The sequence below is a fragment of the Dermacentor variabilis genome, unplaced genomic scaffold (genome assembly GCF_050947875.1).
Source record: "Dermacentor variabilis isolate Ectoservices unplaced genomic scaffold, ASM5094787v1 scaffold_12, whole genome shotgun sequence".
Taxonomy (NCBI): domain Eukaryota; kingdom Metazoa; phylum Arthropoda; class Arachnida; order Ixodida; family Ixodidae; genus Dermacentor; species Dermacentor variabilis.
The window spans coordinates 32657127-32663837 of NW_027460280.1; positions in this window are offsets into that span (position 1 = coordinate 32657127).

A 6711-nucleotide genomic window follows, 5' to 3' on the forward strand; every position below is an offset into this window, starting at 1 on the left:
CGGCGGCGCGAACGGCAGGGTCTTCTCGGCGGCGGCGCTTAGCCTCTGCTTCCCCCACGGCTGTGACAACCTCGCGAGCCACTTGTATAGATCTCGTCTTTGAGAATCAAGCATTGGTGTACCAAGTCGAACATATATCAGTCTATTTCTCCGACCACAAAGCTTCCTTCATGACTGTCAAGAACTGTTAGTGGAGTCTTTGTTAAAGGAATACGTGTGAAAAATAAAAAAAAAATTCTGTGATAGCGCATACATGTGTTGCTCGATTTCTTTGCCTCAATCTATCCAAAAGGTGAAACAGCTTATTTGCTGCGCTCAAATTTCGCATTAGGAAGTAACGTAATCGTCGGTAATTTTTTTACTTGAGTTAATGTACGCATGTTGGTATTCATGACGGCACTGAATGTACGCGTGTTTGTATTCATAGGCTACTTACGCTTTCTCTCTTCCTTCTGTTCTTTTACTCTTACAGGGAAAATGTGTAAGTTGAGCTCTGGGTGGCTTGCAATCGCACAGGTGGAAATCAAATGTCTGTTTTTGCTTTTCTACGTGCGCTTGCACTTCTATATCAGTTTATATATATTATGAGACAACGGTTAGGCCGCAGGTCCTTCTTTAATTTCAGAGAGCGAGTCACCCCGCTATTACGGCCCCAAGTGGTGATGACGATACAGATGAGGAAGATGAAATGCACACGCAACGCCCATACTAATTTCCCCCGTGCGCTGAAGCGGGCAGCCCGGCCGCAACTTAGGCTGGCAAGAAACGCCGAACGGTTTGAGACGCGAAACGTGAACTATCTCGGAACCACGGCAACGACCGTCAGAGGGGACTTCAACGGGAGTGACACGGCAGTTCACAGGGGAGGTTCGTTTTGTAATGATGTAGGGTCCTATAAAGCGGGATAGGAGTGAGTGAGTAAAAACTTTATTGAAAATAGATACGGCACGATGATTGCACGAGCAGCTCGCTGGGCTCTCCGTAAAGAATGGAGAGGGGCATCGTTATTGCATCGTCATCACGCCGTCGCCGTTATGCCGTCGTCCTCATGCATTCATTTCATGGTCATACCGTCGACATGACGTCGGTCGTGGTCGCTTCATTGCCGTCATTCTGTCGTAGTCCAGCTTCGTAATGCCGTCGTCCGTCGTCATGCGTCGTCACGCCGCAGTTGCCATCCCATTGTCGTCATTCTTCGTCACTAAATCGTTGTCCAAGGTGTCCTGACAATGTCGCAAGTTTCGACAGATCCCTCCTCAACCTAGGAGAGGTACCCAGTTAGGTATTCAAAAAGTCCGAGGACACCTAAGCACTTCTCGTGAGTTGTGAATGCGAAAGCATTAATGTCCAATTCAACGTCGCTGAGCAGTCCTTCGAGTCACCAACTCCTCGCGGGCAAGCGAGCGCGTTGAGACGCTTGGCCAACGCCTCCTGATAGCACAAGGCTGGTGCACTTCGATCCGTGACGTCATGCTACCTTGCCCGACTGCCATAGAATCTAATGGGGACGCTCCCAAGTAAGCCTCGGTTTTTTTAACGTCACCGCTTTCGTCATGCCGGCCTTGGCAATGAAAAATTCGGTCCAAAGAGCATGTCATAAAGGTGAGCGCACAGGCCTGCTATCTGGGAGGTGCTGGTTTAGCTCAGTGGGTAAGACACTCGGCTTCTGAGCGTGGGGCCGTAGGCTCGAAACTCATCCGCCAACGTCTTTCCTTCAAATTTATTCTGTTTTTACAGCGAAGCTATATATGGCTAGCTGATTCGTCCGTCCGTCCGTCCGTCCGTCTGTCGGTCGCCTATACGACGAAAGTTCCTCCGGTGCAGCATCATGCGCATGCGCGATAAGAAGAGAGAGAGAAACAGAGGTGTGTGATTATCTAACACCACCTATACATAGCACAAGACCTGTTTACTCCACTCCATGACGTCACGCTACCTGGCCCGAAATTTCCATTGACAAGACTGGCGTGATGAAAGCGGTGACGTCAAGATCACTGTTGCCTACTGGGAAGCATCCCCATTAGATTCTATGGCAGTCGAGCCAGGTAACCTCACGTCGTGGATTGGAGTGTGAAAAGGCCTTGTGCTATTTAGGTGGTGTTGGATTGGTTGAGCCAGTAGCGACGTCGTTGCTCTTCGTCGCAGCCGAGCGCGCGAGCAGCAGTTTATCTCCGGCTCCGAAATGTGTAGGCCACGCGTCATACGTGTATTCCTGAGGAGCAGGCAGCCTTCGACCAGCAACGCCGCGAGCAGAACCGGGAACGAGCTCGTCTATGCCGTGCCGATGTTGCAGCCCAGACACAAGAACAGGCTCGTGCAGCCGTGCGCTAGCAGCAACTGCGTACCGATGATCCAGCAGCCTACCAAGCCGTCGTCTAATAAACCGTCGGCATTCACCCAGTGATAAACACTGGGACGCACGTCTCAGCTTCGCTGGTTAACCATCTGTACGGAGTGCTTGAGTGGTGATTTTTTATACATTAATTTTTTATAGTGATTACCGGGGCGAAGCTAGAACGCAGGCCAGAGCTTGCGCGGACAAGGAACGCGCGGATATCACAGGCCTCCGTGAGCGAGGGCAACGTGGCGTCGTGGCGATGCCCTCTCCCCTCACGCAACACCTGGCTCGCCAGCGCTCAGTAGGTGTACCTAGTGTTCCTGTATCTAGGTGTACCTAAAGCCCCTCTATACACGTTTCCGCCGACCAACCTGGTCGGCGGAAACGTGTATAGAGGGGCTTTAGGTGTACCCTTTCGCCCGTTCTGTTCTGCCGAAGCGCGCACGTACTTACGTGACGTGGCGTCGCAGCCAATGGGATACATCCAAGTAACGACCGTACAAGTTTATACATATAACCATGCATGCTCTGAGCGGCATCACTCGTCATGACTGCAGTTGTTTTATTCAGAAACTGAGACCAATTAGCTATCGCGTACGAGATACATCCGCCTACACTTGCGTGGCTGGTGAAGCTGCACAGCGAATGCTAATCGAGGAATATCAAAGAGACCAACAAATCTCATTTCGCTCACAGTACTGACGACGAATTTTTCACTTTACCGTATGGGGAACAATTCTGTTAAAACCAAGAAAAATTTGGTCTTTGACCATAAACAGAAAAACATCAATTCCGGAAATTAAATACTCTGTTTCTTTCATTGAAAGAAATTTTCTGTAGTGAAAATAAAAGTTTTTCGCGTTTTCTCTTTTTTTTTTTTGCAAGTATTTTTGGCAGTACATATAATAGTTCGAATCCGCTCCAATACGTACGCAGTCCCAGCATGTGATAGATGGTAGATGGTAGATAGATGGTAATGGTAGATTCTTTCAAAACCCACTGGTATGAATAATACAAGTGACACTTTTCCCTTCTTTTCTTTTTTCTTTCCCCAACCGTAAGCACCTACTAAGCGATCGAGCTGAAAAAACGGAAATTGTTTCCCATTATTAGCAAAATTAGGCAGAATTTCAAATTATATATCACTCCCTCTTGACGATATGCGTGGGAAAATTGTTTGGTAAATATTTCTGCTTTAGGAACGACTACCAAAAAAGAAAAGGAAAGAAATAAAAGACATCAAATACAGGACAAATAAAATAAGGGGGAAAGAGTGGAATTCCGTTTCGCTTTGCGCCGAATACTTGACTCGTTCTTGTTAGCTGACATACCATGGATACCTACGTGCACGCGTGGTTTTCGTTTCTTAATAAACGCCCTGCATTCTAGTGGCGCCAAACTGAACGCGTGTGTGATCTCTCGCTACGCGCGATGGCTAGAGTTTCTCGCTCGCGCATGCATATATGTGGTGGTGTTGTTTATGGGGTTTTACGCGCCGAAACCACTTTCTGATTATGAGGCACGCCGTAGTGGAGGACTCCGGAAATTTTGACCACCTGGGGTTCTTTAACGTGCACCTAAATCTAAGTACCGCAGGTGTTTATGCATTTCGCCCCCATCGAAATGCGGCCGCCGTGGCCAGGATTCGATCCCGCGTCCTCAGCAGTCCAGCACCATAGCCGTGCATATATGTGTCGGCGATGAACTTAGCATATATACGCGCACCGCCATTCGAGTTGCCTTTTTTCTTTTCTTTATCGCATCTCGTCTTCAGTACTACTCTCGAACGCCTCTCGCCGCAGCCACGTGACTGCAGCGCCGGCCTAACATACATGGCACTGACCTCGGTCTTCTCTAGAGAGAGATCAAACTCTCGAGCGAGTGCGCGCGCACGCTTTTGCGTCGTTACAGTTACACATTTTAAAATGTATACTTTCGCACGGCGCAGACTGCGCTACAACATTCCCTTATTGAAGAAAGACTGTCCAGCGTCGCACCACATCCGCCGTAGCTGTAATTACGGCTGAAGAAATTTGTAAATTACTTAATTTTCCCGATTATGCGTAACGATCTTTTGTGAGTCTCACTTACACATTCCGTGAATAATTGGTCCCACGAACAATGTGCTCTTCGACACCGCGGCACTGCATATCCTGCCATTTGGAGTTTATACCCAATGTTCAGGGAAGACAAAGTATAATCATTAAACAGCACAACAGAGCCTTAGAGACGATTATTTTAACACGTTGTTCGGGCGGTGGACGTGAGGGCCCATGTGACAGCCATCAGTCAATTTACTAATAATTAATTTTATTAATTAGCTTTCTACCTGACACCTTTAGGGGGATTGCAATTGTAACATTGAAGCCAGCGAAAGCCCACCAAACGAATTTTGCGCAACAAACCGTTTAATTGCTTCGCACCAGTTTCATTGTGCAGCGAAACGCAGAGTGACCCGCCGTGGTTGCTTATAGTGCCTATATACGTGCTCAGCAAGGTGCGCTGCAGTGACCATAGGATGGTAAGAACTCGAATTAACCTAGACCTGAGGAGGGAACGGAAGAAACTGGCACATAAGAAGCCGATCAATGAGTTAGCGGTAAGAGGGAAAATAGAGGAGTTCCAGATCAAGCTACAGAACAGGTATTCGGCTTTAACTCAGGAAGAGGACCTTAGTGTTGAAGCAATGAACGACAATTTTGTGGGCATCATTAAGGAGTGTGCAATTGAAGTCGGTGGTAACACCGTTAGGCAGGATACCAGTAAACTATCGCAGGAGACGAAAGATCTGATCAGGAAACGCCAATGTATGAAAGCCACTAACCCTACAGCTAGAATAGAACTGGCAGCACTTTCGAAGTTAATCAACAAGCGTAAGACAGCTGACATAAGGAAGTATAATATGGATAGCATTCAACATGCTCTCAGGAACGGAGGAAGCCTAAAAGCAGTGACGAATAAACTAGGAATTGGCGAGAATCAGATGTATGCATTAAGAGACAAAGCCGGCAATATCATTACTAATATGGATGAGATAGTTCAAGTGGCTGAGGAGTTCTATAGAGATTTATACAGTACCAGTGGTACCCACGACGATAATGGAAGAGAAAATAGTCTAGAGGAATTCGAAATCCCACAGGTAACGCCGGAAGAAGTAAAGAAAGCCTTGGGAGATATGCAAAGGGGGAAGGCAGCTGGGGAGGATCAGGTAACAGCAGATTTGTTGAAGGATGGTGGGCAGATTGTTCTATAGAAACTGGCCACACTGTATACGCAATGCCTCATGACCTCGAGCGTACCGGAATCTTGGAAGAACGCTAACATAATCCTAATCCATAAGAAAGGGGATGCCAAAGACTTGAAAAATTATAGACCGATCAGCTTACTGTCAGTTGCCTACAAACTCTTTACTAAGGTAATCGCAAATAGAATCAGGAACACCTTAGACTTCCGTCAACCAAAGGACCAGGCAGGATTCCGTAAAGGCTACTCTACAATAGACCATATTCACACTATCAATCAGGTGATAGAGAAATGTGCGGAATATAACCAACCCTTATATATAGCTTTCATTGATTACGAGAAAGCGTTTGATTCTGTCGAAACCTCAGCAGTCATGGAGGCATTACGGAATCAGGGTGTAGACGAGCCGTATGTAAAAATACTGAAAGATATCTATAGCGGCTCCACAGCCACCATAGTCCTCCATAAGCAAAGCAACAAAATCCCAATAAAGAAAGGCGTCAGGCAGGGCGATACGATCTCTCCAATGCTATTGACAGCGTGTTTACAGGAGGTATTCAGAGACCTGGATTGGGAAGAATTGGAGATAAAAGTTAACGGGGAATACCTTAGTAACTTGCGATTCGCTGATGATATTGCCTTGCTTAGTAACTCAGGGGAGCAATTGCAATGCATGCTCACTGACCTGGAGAGGCAAAGCAGGAGAGTGGGTCTAAAAATTAATCTGCAGAAAACTAAAGTAATGCTTAACAGTCTCGGAAGAGAACAGCAATTTACAATAGGTAGCGAAGAACTGGAAGTGATAAGGGAATACATCTACTTGGGGCAGGTAGTGACGGCGGATCCGGATCATGAGATTGAAATAATCAGAAGAATAAGAATGGGCTGGGGTGCGTTTGGCAGGCATTCTCAGATCATGAACAGCAGGTTGCCATTATCCCTCACAAGAAAAGTGTATAATAGCTGTGTCTTACCAGTACTCACCTACGGTGCAGAAACCTGGAGGCTTACGAAAAGGGTTCTACTCAAATTGAGGACGACGCAACGAGCTATGGAAAGAAAAATGATGGGTGTAACGTTAAGGGATAAGAAAAGAGCAGATTGGGTGAGGGAACAAACGCGAGTTAATG